The sequence below is a fragment of the Leguminivora glycinivorella genome, chromosome 13 (genome assembly GCF_023078275.1).
Source record: "Leguminivora glycinivorella isolate SPB_JAAS2020 chromosome 13, LegGlyc_1.1, whole genome shotgun sequence".
Taxonomy (NCBI): domain Eukaryota; kingdom Metazoa; phylum Arthropoda; class Insecta; order Lepidoptera; family Tortricidae; genus Leguminivora; species Leguminivora glycinivorella.
Window position 1 is genome coordinate 11,984,953 of NC_062983.1, and position 21,181 is coordinate 12,006,133.

Below are 21,181 nucleotides of genomic sequence, written 5' to 3' on the forward strand. Positions count from 1 at the left end.
GTAGCGTAATGTAATTTGCAGCTCGTAAGAAAAAGCAAGCTTTTAATCAGTGTTATTCCCAAGATATTGCTGCTATTTGTCAAGATGAAACAACGGCTAACAGCAAGTACATAAAAACCGCTTATAAATGCATGCAAAGCATTATATACTTGCATAACCAGAGATCATTTACTTATAGGGTAATTACTAATTAATTATAATAACAATAAGTCGGTTACACCAAACCGTCTGAAACCGTTAAAGCGTTCGTTAAATTTTATTGTATGGGAAATTCCATAGACGCCTGCTGAGCGACGATGATGTGTCTGTCAAATGTGGTTGATGAAACTGGCCCTAAATATCGGATTTGTGTCATATCATAATCATTACCTACATTGGTTTTGATAATGTTTTTTTTTTTTCAAGTGCGAGTGCAAGTTATGTATTTTTATAACGGAACAATTTAATAATTGCACACTGGCAACAAACACTACAAACTATAATGAGTAATGTGAAGTTCATACTTGTATAATACTCGTACATGTTATTAAACTATGCTATCAAACAAAAAATTAAATAATATTGCAAACAATGATGTTTTGACACATGTTGGCTTACACTGGAGTATGTTCAAGCAACTTCATTTCTTTTTCACTTGACACAGTGACCAAGAAAAAATAAAAAGAAAACTTTACATGGTAGACCCGTATGCATTCTGTAAAACAGGGGTTCCCAAATATTTTTAAGCAAGCATATTTTGTCGTCAAAAATGAAATGTACACTTGTCTTACGGTCCGGGCCCTTTCACAGTTTGAAAAACCCTGCTGTAAAAGACGTTGTAGTGAGTGCGCTGTCCCCTGCGCTGTGGCGCTGCAGTGGCTGCGCGTGCGCCGTAAATCTCCTGTTATCTAATTGGCTGAACAAAAAGCGGCGCGTGCCGTCGGAAATAGATACCATAGAGCTACGTCTCACTTGACTCACTTCAAGCTCTATGGGGTTGCGGTTCAAATAATGGGATAAACCACTTGCTTAATGTAATTGCTTTGTTTTAACGAGGCTTAACCCTTGTCAAGGCAGAGGCCATTTAGCGACATAAGGCACTTCAAACAAGTGTTATTGTCATTTTTGAATTTCAATAGCACGTTTTGATAAGGGTCTACAATTACTTATTAGAGATTTCGAGGTACAAATGAAGTCACCCATAAAATTAATCCTAGACAGTTTTAAGGCTACCGAAAACTGGTGATTTGTATATCAGTTGGTTCTCTATAAGTTTGTCAACCTTTAATAGCCCTGAAATAATGGGAGGTAACTTTTTCGAGAAATATTGCATAATAAAATAACCAGTGTTAGATTTGTATTCTTGTGTTTCATATGCACTAGGTTTGTCTAATACGATGTTACTTGTGCCCTAGGGTAACTTGAACTAATTATAAATAAGGCTATCGATATTGGGAAATTGTTACGTCTGTTCTTAGCTTTTTAAAGTCTACATCCGAAACGAACATTTCGATTTATGTATGTTATGTTTAGAAGAAATTGCTCGTTAATTTAATGAATGGTACTCAATTCACGGCTGTTATTGCTCTGAAAACCGAATGTTACTATTAAAGTCGGCCATTTTAAATCATTACCATTTAAAATGCTGAAAGATATTTATAAGGAATTATTCATAAGGAGCTGTCGGTTCAGTTTGACATAATTAATGTATTCTGACTTTTCTGTCAACTTGTCTCACGAATCCCACGACATTTAGTCCTCTGCCAGGCGTCTTTAGACAACGATAAATTATCTTCACCCAGGTCGACTGAAGGCTAAGCTAGGATAAATACCTACGTCAATCTTTAATTCTGAATCCATTTCTCCATTCTCCAAGAAATACAGTTTATTTTTATTCTTTGTGCACGGGTCTCATGTTACACGTGGAAAACAGGAAAATAAATAAACGTATTACCGTCACTCTATATTTTCCTTTATTACTTGTTACAAACAAAAACAATAAATATACCAAATAAACATTTAGGATTTCCAGATAAAGATGCACTCAACTAAAAGATTAACATATTCCATATTCTATAAGGCCAGATATATCATAATACTCATGTCTCACACATTCCACTCACATTATGCTCATGTAATCCATTCTAATATTCCTAATCTAGAACATTGCCGTTTGACCTAGAAAAATATAATAGGCCAGACAAACAAGATGTAGGTAGTACTCGTATTCTCGGGACTCTTATTAAATTATCCACGTGTAAGATTACATTATATTTGTATTAGGTTCCAAGTATTTACTTTAACGTTTCTTTGTGGAATTGGGGCATTATTTGAGTTACTTGGAATGTAAATATACATACATACATTCTCGTCTGTATATCAAAAGGAGTGCGAAGCACATGTCAGGTTTCAGTGTCATTCTTAGTAATTAAGGGGTCAAAAGAAAACGAAATCGTGATATTGCAATGACAGGTTGCTAACTATCGTCCACACTATTAAACCAATATCCCACAGGCGATTTCTATGAACGAGAACTCTTCTACCCACGAGAGGAAAGAGGGTGGTGAAATGTTTAACAAATCACCACACAAGCAAGTAACAAGTAAATTTGTAAAGGATAAAAGCGAAAATTCAACAAAATATATAGAGTAGTGTCATTAAATCTGTAGATTCTTGCACATCCCGATGTAACTCGCACCACAAGACAAGGTTTACGTTTATTTGACCGTTTCTCCTTTCTGATACGGCATAGATTGAGTCGATTCAGCAATAAGCTTAAAATTGTGCGACAAATGAAACAATTGCCCCGGTGTCTGCAAATTAGATAAAATATTTAACTCCTGTCATATAAGAATAATAATAAGAAAGGTTTATTGCCTTATACATACAGTTACAACAAAATACATGCAATTATTAAAAAACTATTACAGATGAGTTATATCTATTAATATAGTGAGTAAAGAGATAATTTTTTGTATTGGGCAAAGGGTTTCGGTCTCAGCTTGTGCCGGGACAAGATGCCCGGCGCTGGTTTTCAGACCGATCCCAGACTAAGGACGATATAATATTTCGCACGGCCCATAAATTGTTAGTTTTGGCTTTTCATATATATTTTCGTACACTTAGTAACTTTATTTGCAGTTAACATTTATGCACACAATTACTGGTAACTATCAAAGATGTTACTTCCCCTGAAAATACCGAATTTTGAAAATAACCTAACTCAAGCTAGGCAGTCCAATAATAACTTAATTTTGCAGTGCCTATACAAATAAAATCATTAAAAAAATAAGCTTTTATAATAAAACATTGAATCAAAATAAAATAAAAAAATATTATACAAAGCTCGTTTCCACAAAACCTTGTCTGTTCAGTAGTGCACTAAGTAATATTCGCCGGAGCTTACAAACCTTTGTGCTCCAATCGCGACTCTATTCATGCCGTGTTTTTTCTGCCATTCGTGATTGCTTGCACTATCATTACAGGGCCGCTAGCCAAGACTATGGAGGGACCTAGTCTTTATCAGAATGACATGATGTCACGATCCTCAGAATTGACGCTTCGTATCCTATCGTGTAGCATTCGTAGCTTAGACACGACTTTAGACAGAAAAAAAAAGACGGAAGGTTTTAAGCAGGGTCAAAGACACTCTCAAGAAACACACTTGTATACTGAAAAGGGACAGATGAAGCATACTCTATCTCGATCTTCAAAAAGTATCAGTCATATCATATTGTCGTCTACATGTAAAGTGGTGCCATGCCTGTCATGATATCGTCATATCATACCTGGCATCAATTGAGTATCGTCTGCCACGGAAGGTCAACGAATGCACTCTTGGCTAGAGGGCCAGTCCTACGACTACGAGACTACGCTAGTTTTGAATGTTGTGACGATGATTACCGGGCTTTAAATTACATGTAATTTAAAGGCATTGGTCAAGGCACAATATTTCTATTACACAGAATTGTAGGTACTGCAGCCATTATACGATTTAGCCTTAACATTGTTCATAAGAGTAGGCATTAAAAAGTTGTTTAGTTACAATGTAAAGTTTTCAGGTCAGCAATAAAACTTGATCCACACAAGAGCTGTTATTTAAACAAAATGTTTAAATACAATCAACGTTGTCCAGCTTCAAATCCCAGAGAATAGAGCGATATTCATACACAACTCCTCTTTGCTCTACTATGACATGAGCTGGACCAAAATAAACTATTTCCCGCCCTGGACATAACTCATGTTATTGTCCACGTGTGCAGAGTTCCATGACAATTCAGGAAGTAGTTTCCAATCAGAACGAAACTCCGTTTGTAAGAAGAAATTCGGCCGAGCTTGCTGAGGACTCGTTAAGCGTAAAAAAATACATGTGTAAAAATACATTTCGGATAAAATTATTAACATTTAGTACACTAACTTAGTACAGTATTTAAGCTGAATGGAGAAAAGGGGGTGGTAGGAGTAGGGAGATAGTGGGATAGTCTGGCCACCTCATTCCGAATGTCTGAGCTGGAGACAATGTAAGTTTGAGACGGCACCGCTTTTTATAAAGAATATGCTGGTTGGAATATTTCAGCTACTATGTACATAGACATTTTGAGACGGTTACCGTTTTCCTCGGTTAAATCTCGGTAAAATATGCAGTTTATTTTCGACTTTTTAAAGTGCAGTGCACTTGTTGCTTGTTTGTGTTTATTTTATTAACAAAATAAACACTTTACTGCGATTAAAGGCGTAAGGCACTAGTTTTATTAAGTTTCTATAAACATAACGACAGTAACGACTCCAGACTTTGGACTGAAATATTGCAACCACCACAATACATAATAAAACAACACATATATAAGTATAAAAAAAAGTCTTTGCTTACGGTGGCGTGTTGATCGGGTCGCCACCTTCCCGAATGGAGGTTGAGGGAGGCGATGGCTGAGATACGCGTCATACTCGTGAACGGGTGCTGTTTGTGGAGACTGGTCTGTTCAAGCTTACCTGGGCCACATGTTTTGTTAGATTATTTAACTTTACTTTTGAGCGGATTGCGAGACACTACATTCGGTTCTTGTAAGAATTAAACTTAAGTAAGTAATGTCTTAAGGATGACACTAGAGACCATCACGTTGTCGTTTAATTTAGTTAATTTTAGCTTTTGGACACTTAGAGACTTTATACATCTCTGAGATTTTGATTATATTTTATTTTAAAATAGATTCCTTACTTTAATGACCTTGTTGTCGTTTGATTAAGTTAATGTTAGTTTTTTGGACACTTAGAGACCTTATACATCTCTGAGATTTTGATTATATTTTTAAACTTAATTTGTATCCTTGATTGGCCCTTATTTGTAAACTTGATTTGATTGATACACCAGGCACTTACCCTGTGAACTAACTTTGTAGTCTCTAAGAGATATTACCAATTTTATGGAACCATAATATATTTTTTACATTTACTTCTTATGAGTATAACTACTTAATGATTCCCCTATTGACCTATTTGGATTGCACGTCCGCTCCTATTAAGTAATGCCTGAAATACAATACCGTACCGAAAACAGCTGAGAGTTTACACTAGATGTAAGATGATAGCCGATGCAATGGTTTCAATGCATCCAATTAAGTACCTATGTGACCTACTCGTATGTCTCATTAATTGGATTGAGTTACCATCAATGTATTCATCATAATACATATTTTTGATAAGAATATTATGCGGGGAGTCAAAGTAATAGGATATAAGATTTACGCATTTGCAAAATGGTTTAATCTTAACTTTTACGAACCGTAACATAATATTCTAATTCTAATGATATGCTATAGACAATACATTTTACTTTCAACAACATTCTAGAGCCAATTACAGGATTAATAATTATAAATGAACTAATCAATGACTGTTATTTCACTTATAAGTTATAAATTCCATTAAAAAAGCGCCAACTGTCCTAGCATAAAACAAGCCGCCGCCGTCAGAAAAACGTGAATCCATTACAAACCGCAAAGTACACAAAGCGGCGAAATAATTGAGTTCTCATTCAAAGCAGCTTATTTCAAAGCCGTGAATGCTGTAGTCGCTCCTCCAGCGTTAAATTGGGTCAAAACTAAAAGTGGGTTTGATGTCCTGGTAACCCGGTGACCTATGTACGCAAACCCGTAGTGTGTAACAAATAGAGCCTTCTGAAATAAGCCTCGCCTTTCTGAGAGAATCATTAATTTTGCAAGACTTCAAGCGGAATCATCATAATAGCAAACAGTCCACTGGGCTACGCAGTTTATGATAGGTATATGCTAAGCTACAAATGAACAGTCCCATGTGGCTACATATTCTGACTTGTGACAGTTGTGACTAACAATAAGAACAACTCTATAAAAAGTGTGTTCTGTCGAACGGAGTTGAGCATGGTCAGTATAATGCGCAAATTGTAAAAGGAAAATATTAATTAGGTTAAAAAGGTACATTACTTATGCACCACACCCTCTTTATGCACGAAAGTTTAGCCGTCAGCGATTACGTACATGAGGGAACGCGGTGAATGTGTCGCTTTGGAATTTATTGTAGAACATTATGTTTTAAATTAAACACAGAGATGAAAGTTAAAATGCTAGGGGGTGCCAGTTGGGTGAAGAAAAGTTTATTATTTAGCAAATTTAAAAAAATCTTGCACCTAAAACGTAACCATAAACATGGCAACATTGGTGTGAAATTACTTATTATTTTCATATCTCACATAATAGATGCACTCTGTCTAGGCTTTAAACTTTAACCCTCGTTTAGCTTGAGTGTAGCCTGAAAATTAACTTTTTCCACTTGATTCAGCTTTGTGTTCGGGTCGCCTCCTTCCACGTCAGTATCAGGAGACCTAACTCGAGACGAAGTGTATATACATATATGTATAAATAGTTAAATCATTATCTAGTAGTATATTCCTTTTATCTGCAGTCTGGGATTGCGACAAAGGCTGAATTACGACAAAGGCATTGTAACAGTAGAGCTGTTGTGTTTAAATTGAATGTTTAAATTTAAGATATAACCGTAACCCCCGAAACCATCCCAGAGCGATACCAATACTACCTATCTGTCTGTTTCCATACGTCGAGTTTGTGCGGGAAGAGAAGTGTCGTGGAATTTAATAGAGCTTACATTATTCCACAATTCTTCTCTTTCCTCGTCCGTCTCAAGAATTGCAGGAAAGCAAATATTTGTACAGTTTTTAACCCCCGACGTAAAAACGACGTCTGTCTGTCTGTCTGTTTGTCTGTCTGTTTGTCTGTCTGTGTGTGTGTGTGTGTCTGTCTGTGGCATCGTAGCTCCCGAACGGATGAACCGATTTAGATTTAGTTTTTTTTTGTCTGAAAGCTGAGTTAGTCGGGAGTGTTCTTAGCCATGTTTTATAAAAATCAGTCTACTATGTCGCAGTCGGAGGTTTTTTCTAAATTTTAATTTTGTGGTTAGGTTATTGTCATAGGATATCTCGTCATATGCTATTTTAGCACATATTTTAGTAAGTAATAATTTTACTGGCACTGCTTTTTCTTATAATATGTATACGTATGCGTTTAATTGACATATCATATCAAAAAAGATATTCTAATTTTCACCTTTGTTGTGTGTTGAATTTTATTTGCTATCACGTAAAATATTAACATTTCCGTAAATATTTAGTGGATATCCACATTCCACACGATAGGTTCGCAAGGCTGTCGCATATCAAAGTGATTGTCGCGGCTTCCACAATGGATGAGTCTGCGTGCATTTTTGCTCTCAAAGCGAAATGTGCAGCATGTAGGCAGTGTAGGCCGTTACACCCGGCAATTCGTTGCAGTGAAAATATTTTTCAGTTTATTACCTCCAATGTATTTTTACCACGGCAAAATGGAGATATTACACCTTACAGATCGGCCACGTCCTAATTTATGGTTGTGGTTGTACTTATTGTAAAAACTTTAGATGGGACTTGATATTTTTCTTTTTAGCACTGTACTGTTATTGCTATTATGATCAACAAAAACATTAAAAACAAGTATGATTAAACAATATTTTAGGTTATTTATGTACTTTTTTGGACGGTTTGTAAGTCTTTTGAAGTACCTACTTGTAGTGTCTTGATCGCCAAAAGTTTGGTTTGATATTCTGGCGAGAAAGTTCAGAAAAATCCTTGGAATAGTATGATATCACTTCAGTACAAATTTGTTTAATTAAAAACTAGTAATTAAAGTTGGGGTAGCTCAAATTACGTAGAGTTAATTAGTGAATCGAGGAACTATTTTACGCAACAGTGCTGAGTCAAGACAGGCCACTCGACAGGCGAATTGGGTCGAGTCGTCCAAGAGCGGAAGCAAGGAAAAATTATTTTAGAAGAGAACATTCAATAGACGTCTTTACAGATGCAAAGATGCATTTTAATTTATGTCTTACAAGTCTTAAACTAGGAAACCATTCATTGACAAATCCAAGTGTTCGAAAATCTATCACAACTCCTTGCTTCTTATAAAAACAGTACCCTCCATCACAGTCCCACTTAAACAGTGATCTAAAGAGAAACCAAGGGAAAAAAAAGGGAAACGCTAGTTAATATGTGGGGAAGGTGAGCTAAAGTATCCGCCCTATAAAATAATCGTCACGCAACACAAAGCAAATACGTAATGATCCGTTTAACACCCCACGCAGGACGAGAATGACATCAGCACGTGCTGGATATAATAAAAAAAACGGGCTTACGGGGCTGACAGGAACACGGATTCAGCTATCATTTTATTTTTTCTACAGACAAAGTAAGTTAAATTGGTTTCGTGGTTGTCAGTTATTATGTCTTTATTGTCTCGTATTCAAATATGTAGACTAGCGTTGATGATAAAATACCCAGTATGTATCCAGTAGAGAGCACGTGGAGAGAAAAGGATCGATGAAAATTGTCGAGTAATTTGTTATAGAAGGAAAAGAAGGCAGGAGCATCTACATCTAACCACGAATGCGTTCGCGCACCCCTCGTAATGGTGGCTCATTTTGCTGGCAGTGCTAGCAATATCAACGCAAAGATACACATTCTAAGCGAGTCGGTTATAGGTAAATAACTACCTAATCACAAAATTAAAATTTTGAAAAAAACCCCGACCGCGACATAGTGGACCGATTTTCATGAACACTCCCGACTAATTTAGCTTTCAAACAAAAAAAACTAAATCTAAATCGGTTCATCAGTTCGGGAGCTACGATGCCACAGACAGACACACACACAAACAGACAGACAGACAGACACGTCCAACTTATAACACCCCGTTGTTTTTGCGTCGGGGGTTAAAAATTACTACCTCTCAGTTACCTTCCATTACAATAGTGGCTAGAAGCTATGAAGGAAAAGGAAAGTTTATGAATACGAGGGTTAGTCTGTGGCATTCTTCACGGCAACACAATAGGCCTGAACACTACAAGCTTAGAACTAAGATTGAATCTGTGGCTTCGTCTGTATAAGAAACTGGGCCACACTTGAACACGAGAGCTGGAACTTTATTCACTATGATCACTAAGCGAATTGTTTCAACTTAACCAGTATAAGTTATAGCTCCCTTACGCACAGTTAATAAGAATCTCGAGGCCAAGTTATAGTTGGGACGAGCTCCCGGTGAAGAGGGAATCTTTTGTGAATGATAGGACAGCTCTCCGGCCCATTATGCCCGTCCAGCAGTTTAGGGTTAACGAACCCGAGTGTCGCGCAGTGGGTGAATTACGTTTTAAGCTTTATTTATGGGACCGCTTTAAGCTAGTGTAAACATGGCTTGATTTTAATGAGCATTTTGCTACTAGATGATTACCCCAAAAATATACCCATTTGGCAAAAACTACATATCTACATTGTTTTTTACAAAAAGAACATAACTGTGAACTCTTTTAGTTTACGTAACGTTTTAGGTTATGTAACTGGCAAATAAGTGTACGATTGTAAAAAAATGGAAACAAAACTATCGCGTTTGATGTACGTAATAACCTATCCAGAAGTTTCTTTCACATCTTAAAAATGAGTGGAAATAACATTTCATCCCCAGAATCGTTGAAAAGTCTTACCCTAAAGAATATTGCTAAAATTTTTAAAAATTAAGAAAATGCCCAAGAACATCAATTTAAAACGTGCTTATGAGTCTTCACTTCCCCTTAATCCTCACAAAGTAGGCGACTTGAGAAAATTGATGCAGTTTTTGGTCAAACCATCGAGCCATCAATTCTACCAATCAATTTTGTATAATACGTGTCAAGAATCGTCGTCTCTGGAGGTAGATAACGATGACAACAGCAGCGGATGTGAAGATTAAAGTAGATCCACTAGTTTAGTAAGATAAATGATAGAATACAAAACATAATTTCTATAGAAACTTGTTTTATTTTCTAACAAAAAGAACATAACTAACAAAATTTTACAAAAACAGCATAACTGACGAACTTATTTTTCATATTTTTTCTAAAAATAATTGTCTTTGAGATGTGTAATCGTGTGTTTCGGAACTAATGGCCACTTACTTAAATAACGTGTACAACGTTTATGTCCAATAGCTAATATTTAAGAAGACATTTAGTTTTTTTTTCGTTTCCTGTAAATTCATGTCTAGTGTAGTTATGTTGTTTTTGTAAACATGCCTTCAATTTATCACACAGCATTTACTTATCATGTCATTTATCGTTCATTTTTATTTTTAAACTAGTGCTGTAGCAGAGTCTATCACTTCGATTCAAATGACATTTCCGTCAGTTGATAGAAATCGATTATTTTATTATAATATACGACACTTTAAAGAAGTATTTTTTATTACTAATACTAAGGAACAAATCGTTTATCGTACCAAAGAAAATTTGAATTTCGCGGCTTATTTCAGTGACAAGATTTTAGCAATCGGTGCTTTGTTAAGTTTAGTTTTAATAATCGTTTCTAGTTTACAATTTCAATTACATCCCATCATACAATCGATTCAAACAATTCGTAAATAATCGCTAGATTTTGCAAACGATTCGTCTTAGCCACATCTCTACAAATTTCAATAGAAATGTGTCAAAAAGAGGTTCTAAAAAATCCGGGACAATAATAAAATAGTGATTTATGATTTTAATATGGACTGTCAAACAAAGAAATGTAATTAATACATCGTACCATTTATAATGCATCATGACAACCAAAACACAAGCCACAACCAAGCCAAGTTACAACCAAGGAAGGAAGCTTTTGTGTTACAAATATATAATACAACATGCTGCGAAAAATTACCCTTAAAAATATTCCCCATTCAGTATTCAGTTCTTTATTTGCTGTATAGATAGCTAATATAATAAATCTTGGGATTAGTTGTGTAAAGCGAACCCCAGGCTCCCATGAGCCGCGGCGAATGCCGGGATAACGCAAGGAGGAGGATGATGATGATGATTTGCTAATATAGACACGAAAGCCATGCAAATACAATTATACATAATCTATTTAGTAATTAGAATTGTTCCATCCTAAGTAGCATTAAGTGAAGGTAGCGCAAATATCAAAGATTATATTGCCTGAATAATGCATGAGTCTAATCTGTACCTATCACCTCGTAATTGTGCTACTTGCCTACTCAATGGGCACAATTAACCCCTGTGTTTAATATGCAATTAATGAATACATTAACATCTATAAACTGATCTTAAGGCACCTAATTCCCACCCACGTCATTAGTACAAGATACCTAGATTGACACTTGAAAAACGACACAAGTAAATACTGAGATCCACAGCGCATAATGTATTTAAGCAAAGTCAGTACTAATAGGTCGAGCTTTTTTTCTCGGTTATACCTATGTAAAATCTTAAAGTTGAAAAGAGAAGCAGCATGCGTCAGGTGTACCATAATTAAAGCTGATGTATTCCTTTGGCACCGTTCGACACGTATGTGTTTCCTTTACGGGCGGGCAACCGGAATGACAAACAGCTATTGTCTATTGTCAGTGGAATATGGGATGGTTTTGAACCCTTAAAAGCGTATCTTGAGAAAGATGGACTGTATGTAACATGCCCAAGGAGCTCAACTAGCGTACAATTATCTACTGATTGTAGTTGGCATAATAGCATGCACCTACCTTATCTACCTACCTACATATTGATAAATAGGTATACTCATAGTAGTCGTACTTCAGAGTTGATAATAAAAGTAAGCAAAAAACAATACATAAGTTCGAAAATTCCTTATGCATTCACGTAGGGTTATTTGGTACACTACATAGCTACCTGTGATATTATAAATAGGTACTTGTGGAAACATAAACAAATCACCTATACCTGCGAATTATTTATTATTTGAGTCAGGTATTGGAATTTTCCAAGGATAAAGCACTGCTTCTACCTAAATCATATTTTTAACAGCCTAAAGACTATTTTAAAAAGATAAATCTTTACATAATTTATATGCACCTGACTCCTTAAACTCTTCAACTCTAGATACTATGCAGTTATACCCCGAACAAAGATGTATAAAGCCAAACAAACATTCGCATTGAAGGCTCGACTGTGCCATAGGATTGTTATCTTATCTATGTAGGCGGAATAGGCGAATGGAATACACGGAACGTTTGAAACGTCACTCAGCGTCGGTGAAACCCTTGTCAAACTCACCTGTTTGGAGATACTGCTCCGGCAAAGTTACGGCTGATTCATCCTTCAAAAATCTGAAAAAAGAAAGATGTCTGTTAGGTCTACAATAGAATTAGGAAGGGTTTAACAATTTATATCAGAGTGTAAAAATTAGGACAAGAGATATCAAAGTTAAGTCTGTAGACCTTACTAAATTACATTGGGGTTAAGTATAATTCCGCAAATTACTTATTATCGGTTTTATTCAGCAGTTACTACACGAATGAAATACTCCAGACTAGTCAATGAGACTTCAACTTTGAAGTATAGTATTTTATGCAACTGGTGGTTAAAAGAGGTCAAAAAAGGTGAGTGGCGTGGGTAACAATTTGAGGCGAAGCCGAAAATTGTTAATAAAGACGCCACGAGCATTTTTTGACTCAGTTAAACACCGTTGCATACAATACTTTTTCTACGACCAAGCACTTATTTTGAAAGAAAATTATAAATTCAACAAATACCAACTTTCAGTCATCTTAGTTATCTAGGTGGACCGCCTACCATTTTGAATATGCAGTTTGAGTGCAAACATGAAAGTAAAACTGTCTATGGTATGGTTCTTTGAAGCCTGGCCACTAAGACGAATCGAGCCGAGTTGAATCGAGTTCTATACATTTGAATGCGATTCGACGCGTCGCCAATGAACGCAGCAGAAAACGAAGGAGTCTCGACTCTGCGAATTGGTTTGTTAAGTTGGTACCAATGTATTTACTGAACTGTAAAACAGCTATATCGTGCGACTGCTACTAAATGTTTTCAGGGTATAGACTAGATAGACTTGTCCTGACATCTTTTATGTAGGGTTTTAAAGTTCTATGCACGACCTTGTAACTCACGAATAACAGTACGGGAGTAGAAAAAATTTATAAAGTATTTTCTTTTAGTTGATTAGTTGGATTTGTTTGCTTACTGCTTAGTTTGTCCTCTGTCATTTACAACATCAATCAATCTCAGTCAGAATGTCCTAAAAAAACATATTTTAGTATGTAGGTATGATCAACTATTTAATTGTCCCGAAATATAATTATGAAGATCTAAAGTCAGGTCCCACTCACTCCCGGCGCCTGATTTTCAGAGCGGGTATTGGAGGTGCAAATTGCAATTTCGACGTTCCCCATATCTAGGTCAGCGGGAGGAAATATTTGCGAAATGCAATGTGTTGTACCTTAATATTGGATTTCCTATTTCCGAGATGACTCTGATATTTCTATTTCTAATTTTGTATGTTATACTATCAGAGGCATAACATTTGAGTTTCTTGAATTTTAGATAACATTTTAGCTGTTCGCATCGCAACTCGAACTTTTATTTCGAAGAGTGAACGTGAAAGGCTGTATTATATCACTGAAAATTGAAATGCTTCCCAAAATAAAAAAATAAAAATCATAAGGTTTTGTGACTCATATCACATTATTTTAATTTAGTTAAACAGGACTAGATGTCCGATTCGAGAAATGCTTAACAAGACAATACATCAAAAGTTACTAAAAACTTTGAGACCATGACAAAGTACACAAATAATATGTATGCAGATTCTTACTATCTAAAGCGTATTTGTTATATATATCGAAAAGAAGACTAGCGACTTTTTAAGACCGACTTTGCAAGTGTCTGATCTTTAATTTGATCTGGTGATGAAATGTTTCAATAGCAAATCAGATGCCATGATAGATAAAGGCTTATGCGGGCCGACATACAATGATAGTATAACAATTGGACAGGTAACAATACAAATTAAAACCGATTATCCCTTTGTAACAGGCAGGAAATGTACGTGTAAGTACTTACCTAATAGAAAGGTAAAAATTAGCTATCTACGTAAGTACAGTCGCCCGCAATAATTTACATTGTTAGAAGGCCGCTAAAATATGTGACATGCTCTTATGGCTCTACAAATAAGACGCTGTCAGATATTTTTGCGATGTTCGTTGTGAAACATATTATTTCAGGTGACTATACAATATAAATCGATAATATAAGCAGCAATATTACCCGATTATTATCAGTTAAATATGTACAACTAGTCAGAATATCAATATTACTCTTTCGAAAAAAGGTTAGTATACATTATTATGAGCGTCCTAGTACATATTTCTGAACAACTGAGATAAACACTGCCATACCGTATATACAAGAATGTTCCTACACAACCGAAGTTTGACAGCGATTCAGGAAGTATCCGAGTATAGTCCCTTTCTAATTCACGGCACTATTCCTTTTTATTTAGGGTTGTCAAATTTCAAGAAGGATAATTATCAGTGGTTCTGCACGAAAACAGAAGTCACGTTGTTCCAATGCTACATAGCAATTATGAGCCGAATCTCTTCGACTCACTCGAGGTTTGTTACCACGGACTCTACCTCCGTAAATGACAGTGCGATCAAAAATCACGAAGTTGCGATTAAAAATACATTACACAGTTATTAAACAAACGTATGATAATTTGGATACCGCCAGTCTCCTTGCTGGTGTGTGCACCGGAAAATGAGGGGTACCGTTCGAATTTATATCGACACATTATACCATCATAACTTTTTCATGCACTAAGCACGTGCAGAATGTGCACTGCATACAGCACGCAAAAATATTGGCAATTTGCCGACTTAAAAACTTGGGGCACTTTCAAATTATACTTTCTGTACTATGTGGCTCAATGGCTCCTGGACGTGAATCATAATGAACTTTAGGCATGAAATACAAGTTTTAAAATAAGGCTTGAACTATAATACTTCAGGTGATAACATAAAGTAACCAAAAAAACTAAATAATTTCATCCATAGTATCCATACTCCTTCAAGTATCATTTTGTACCAAAAACTTTTAGAAGTGTACTTCACGCAGACTTCGGATTTATTTATTAAGTAATTTTGGCCATGGCATTTGTAAGTAAATTCTATGGAATATATTAGTTAAATTAAATTGAGACTCTCTGTATAAATAATTAGTGACAGGTGTTTTCAGTAAAAGAACGAGGTTTTTGAACTTCGCGATGCACGTGATTGTCATACCAAATAGTTTCATTTAAATTTAAAACAGATGGCGCGGAAGCAGTGGTGCTTGATCACTGGCGGCGAATCCGGTCATACTTTTTTATGGATATTATCCGGGGTACTAAAATTATCGAAATTGTGTAGTTTTGAAGATAACATTTGGTAAGACGAATTAAACAGAGGAAATATTATAAATAGGTACAGGTATAAAAGAGAATATTTATCATATCTTTATTAAAATCAACGACCATAGTAACCAAGGAGCAAACTGCACCCTACTGCAATTGATTACTCAGTGTGAAGCACGCCAACCTATTAAGTATTAAGGGAGGATAAACGCAAGGAGCTGCCGAACTGCAGGTCGCGTGAGTGAATTAGGATTTATCGCGGAAGCTTTCCAGGGGGCAACGAGGGCGGCCATTATTTTTTCCTTTGGCAGGATTAAGAAAAATATATCATTGGAAATAAAAATACCTTACAGGCCTGATTTTAGTTGGCAGATAGAATAATATTGTTATATTATTTATTTTGTGGTTATGAAGCGTAACTTTGCAGGCGATTTCACATCAAGTTGTTTGGTTAGCTACGGGATAGGATACGTCTAGTTCAGTTTAGTATGAAGTATGTAACAATAGGTGCATATCATAAAATTTAACAAGAAAAACAAAAGTATCAGTTATAATGGGGAAACCATGAACTGCACTATGCACGTAAAATATGTAAACTTGCCATATTTTATCACATTATTCACATACCATATTGCTCATTAAGCTTTCATTAAGGAAATGGTCATTAAAAACTATTAAAAAGTGTGCGCGCAATGAGCAATTTCCGTTGGTCCCGGTTCAATACAGACTGGACTGTTATTCAACTGGGTACATTGATAAGACCAGTTTAAGCCTAACATCTAGCTATACTGAGTTCTTATGAGTCTAGGGATCAAGTTATATGAAGAGGAATGGAGGTGGAGACTATATTTTGTAAATAGATGAGACGCCTGCAACGGAACACTGCATGCTGCAGATTTACGAGGTTCCTGCCGTTTCAGATAACGATGTAGATACATTACCTAAACTAAATGTGTGAGGAAATTTGGACGAATAATGTGTACCTACTGATGTTAAATCAATGTATATCGATAGTGTAATCAATTATGTGCTATGATGATAAAAGCTTTATTGGAGCAAGATTTTTTACCGGACTGTGAAAAGAAAATTGATGTACAACATTAATAATTACTTGGTCTTTGCTTTCTGAACTTCCTTTACAATTTGGCTTAACAAACATAAATGGCGCTCCATTTTCTTTTAGACCAGGAATACCAGGATATTAAAAAAGTTTTAAGCGAATTAATAAAATTCAAAAACCAGCTTTTCAACCCCGTTTATACTTGAGTCTCTTTTTGGGTTAAAATTAAGCCTTCATGCAAATTTAAATGTATTAGGCAGATGTTAGGTTCTATTCGGCCGAGGTCGTTATTAAGCCCTGATTTACGACGTATTAGATCGAAATTCAAGCACATAAGTGATTTATACGCCATGTCCGCCGTAATCGCCACCATCCACCGTAAAATCGCTGTCTCGTAAATGGTTATCCAAAGCAAACAGGGAGTTTGTAAAAAAAGTAAATTGACTATGGTCTAAGCGTTAAACGTGCAATCACGGCGATCTTCACGAAGGGGGCCAGTTTACGATAATGCCGACAAGAACATGTCCCAAACAAGGGATGGTTTACTCCAGTGTCACCAGCATGATCACAGAGTAATACAGCTAATAATGTAGCAGATATGCTATTTGGAGGAAAACAGTTGAATTTTTTAAATTTTATTAACCTACACACCGCGCGGCACGGCACCTTACGACAGTTACGTTACGACCCACAATGTTCAATTCAACTGTGGACTATTTTTAAGTCAAGTATAGTGAAGTAAGAAAATTATATATTTTTGCATGTAGATGCCGTTTTTGGAAAATTTTAGTATGTGTGTTCACCGTGATAATTAATGATTAAATTTACATTTTATTCGCTAATCGCGAGGCCACTCGTTTATCTCAAAAATGTCATTCATATCAGGAAATTTCAGTTGATGTGGTAAGAGTTTCAGTGTCGTATCTAATTCAGTATTATGAAACTTTTGGCAAAACTCTGAAACATTGCTGCCGAGTATGCTTCAACAAACTTGTAGAGCTAATAAATCTTGACAATGTTTGCCCTATTAACGTCAATCTTATTTAAAATTACTCCCAAGTTGCACCGTACATGATACAAGGATATATTACTTGTACAATATAAATCGTATATACAAATGAACAGTGTATTTGCGTTTAATATCGCTAACAGCTGGCGGCATACATATTTCCGATAAGTTAAGCGACAGTTTATTCAGTGCTGAGGAAATATACTCGTAGTGCTTTGAAAGAAGATCAAACATATTTACTGTATATACATGCCATACATTACAGTAAAAATGTTAGAATAGATTGAATGTGTATGTATTGCAACAGTTATTTTAAAAAATTCGAATGTGTTAAATTAAAAATACACAATACCATATTAAAAAAAGTTTCGTACGTATGTGAGAGATGCCGATTTTGTTTGTACGCAGTGGAAATGCACATTGATTTGATTGGAAGTAGTTTCGTTTGTGCTGACAAGTAACAAATCCCAATTGCGACTGGAAAATACTTTAGAGCTTTAAATTTGAAAACGTCAGTACAATTCTGATTCAGAAAGATAACAATAACAACAAACAGTTCGTTACGGGAGCTTTTTTAGTGCAAGGTAATTGACGGTTACAACAATTCTTACAAAGAAAACTTAACAAGCGTTCTACAAAAAACCGTTATATCTACATATCGCAGATAGGCGTGGAAGTGTGAAAAACCGCTCCTTTTTGTTGGTGCCGATTATGTACCAATATCAGCAATTTATATTCTTATTACAGAGTTGTAGAGTGTACTATTGTGTGTATGAATATGTTTTTGCCTCCAACGAGATACTACGTATGCTATCACGATTAGGACCAGAGTATGTGAAGTTGTGAACATCGTTTGCATAGACCGTCACGCTAACTTCACTGCATATACTCTTCCCTACTTAAACGAACATTATTTCAATATCTATACACCAATCGGTAGTGCTTGTTTAAGTTGTTACTACATAATTAGTTCGTGTTTTATTTATGTAACTTTACGCCAGTCATTCAAGATTTACCGCTAATCGTTATGCCAAAGGAATGTTCATTGCAACTTCCTGTGTCACCTGCTTTTATGAATAAGTTCTTGAATTTCACAGCTGATTGAGCTCATACGCGTGAGATACCACTTATTTCTATTCCTTGAATACTAGTCACCTATACTTAGTGATATTCACTATATTAATTAATTAACATATATTTTGAGAATTTAAATATTTATCCTTAATCTGAAGCGATGTTTAATGTTGCCTCCGATGTAGTTTGTGTATTTATTGTGACCTCTTCAAATCTGTCCAAATATTTGCTTCAGTAATGGTAGTGTGTTCTCAATTGGACAGTGTTATGGAATAAGTGATCAAGCGACAGTTAGTTGATATCGAGAAAATGAGCTAGAAAGATTTAAAATTTGAATCAGTTGTTGTAAGTTCATTTATAAAGCAAAAACGTTAATTTTGACATTGAACCTATAAAAGTGTTCATAATTTAAATTGATAAAAAAATAACACCATACCTATTCAAGTTTCGAAGTTATTAACGTTTTTCCGCTTGATTCTTTATTGAACTAATACTGCGATGACGTTAATTTATTTCGCCGTAGCGTACTATGAGACATATTTTGTCGCTTGATTGTTAGAGGTAAAGTGAATACTGGAATAAAATAAAATTCCATATATTTGAGTAAATAGTGCTATTGTAAATAAATTAACAACAATGTTTTCCTCCACAATGATTAGGACTAATCCGTCTAACAATTTAGTTTTGTTCTGCAATCAACTGTTTTTAAAAAATGTCAAAAAAATCAGCATATATGGCAAAATTGGCATTGTAACTAATAATAATTCATTAGTACTAGCCAGTATTACACACATAAGATATTATGATATAACAAAACCTCTTGATACTTAGTTCTCATTAAGCGAAATATCCTGCAATTTCAAATATGTAACAACGAATTAAACGACACCAATAGGGCGGTTAAATCGATATTGCGTTTATAAATCATCAAAACTTTAAACCAAAACGAATTAATAACATCTTTATGGCGTTTAACTCGATTTTGCGATTTAGAATATACGCTTATTATAATTTGTAAAAGTAAATTTGGCGTTCAATTCGTTTTTACGTAACGACTTAGTACACAGGGCCATACAAATTTTAACGTGTCGCTTGATTCTACCCCTTAAAATAAGGTTGTAAGCATGATTTTTCAACAAAGAAATAATCAATACTATAGATTATCACATTAATATCCGAACTTCATTCATAACTTTTTTTTCGGATTTTGGCGCTTAGTTCGCTATTCCATAACACCGTCCAATTGTACCAATCGAAAATCTAATATTTCGACCATAAACGGCGCGAGAGAGAATCGATCACGAACTTTATTATTGACGTCCGACATACCGTCATAAGGTCATAACTTGGAGACATATTTGGCCACAAGAGCCACATAGTAAAATGTAATGCTGACGTTATCGTTATTTGATCCGTTATTTTCAGGGATATTGTAGTGCAGAACAATATTTTTATATATCAATACCTAATACTTACATACTAATAGGTGGGTTTAAAAATTGGGTCTACTCGTGCTATAATGGTGTACTAATTCTTCGACAATCTAAGGTTACGATTACTATCTAATGTAAAGAAAGTCATCATGTAACATGCGTTTGCCGATTTCTGTAACCATGGAAAAGAGTAAAGCGGCTCGTTTGATACACGATCGCCGCGAGCAAAAACAAGCTTAATTACATCGAGTCAACAGTTTACGCAATTACCCCCCGCATGATTAATTTTTGTTGAAACTGTTATTAAACGGATATCGACAGTGTATAATATCATGTCTTATAAATATTCAATCAACTGTTGGCATGGAACGTCAACGGGAGGACGTTCATATAATTATTTGCATATTAATCAAGTAAGTGCGACGGATCTGACAAGATAATTCCTATTGTAAAACTTTTGTAAAATTGGGAAATCCTGAGACGATGCAAGCTATCCTAAGAATGTAATGGAAATGTCTTTGTGTTACAAGCTTTTAAATAAATGAGGTAAAATGGTATTTTCCAAGTTGATTGCGAGTGGATGAGGGCAAACAGGCGGGCGGACAAAAGGCCCTGCTTCGGACACTCGGCCTGGCTGTATTCCTTTGCTTACATAGAAAGAGAAACGATCATTCACGTCAGCCAGTAGAATTGTGACACCGGGAGCCGACAAAATGATTCCAAATCAAAGATCTCACTAGGAGTTTGCGGTGAACGCTTTTCATAGACAGCGATTGGAAAGGCAGCCTTGTTTGCTTCGATCAGAGGACCCTTCAGCTAACATGGTTCAAGCGCTTTTGTTTACGTGACTGTTGTATTGCAATGCTTTGGGGTCA

General features: G+C 35.5%; 1 protein-coding gene across 1 annotated transcript in view; it reads right to left on the bottom strand.

Annotated features, from left to right (window-relative positions):
* Positions 1–21,181, bottom strand: part of LOC125232873 (myosin-I heavy chain) — a 130,895-nt gene that overhangs the window by 99,314 nt on the left and 10,400 nt on the right. The window contains 1 exon segment of the mRNA XM_048138688.1: positions 12,595–12,647. The gene's annotated coding sequence lies outside the window, so the exon portion shown is untranslated.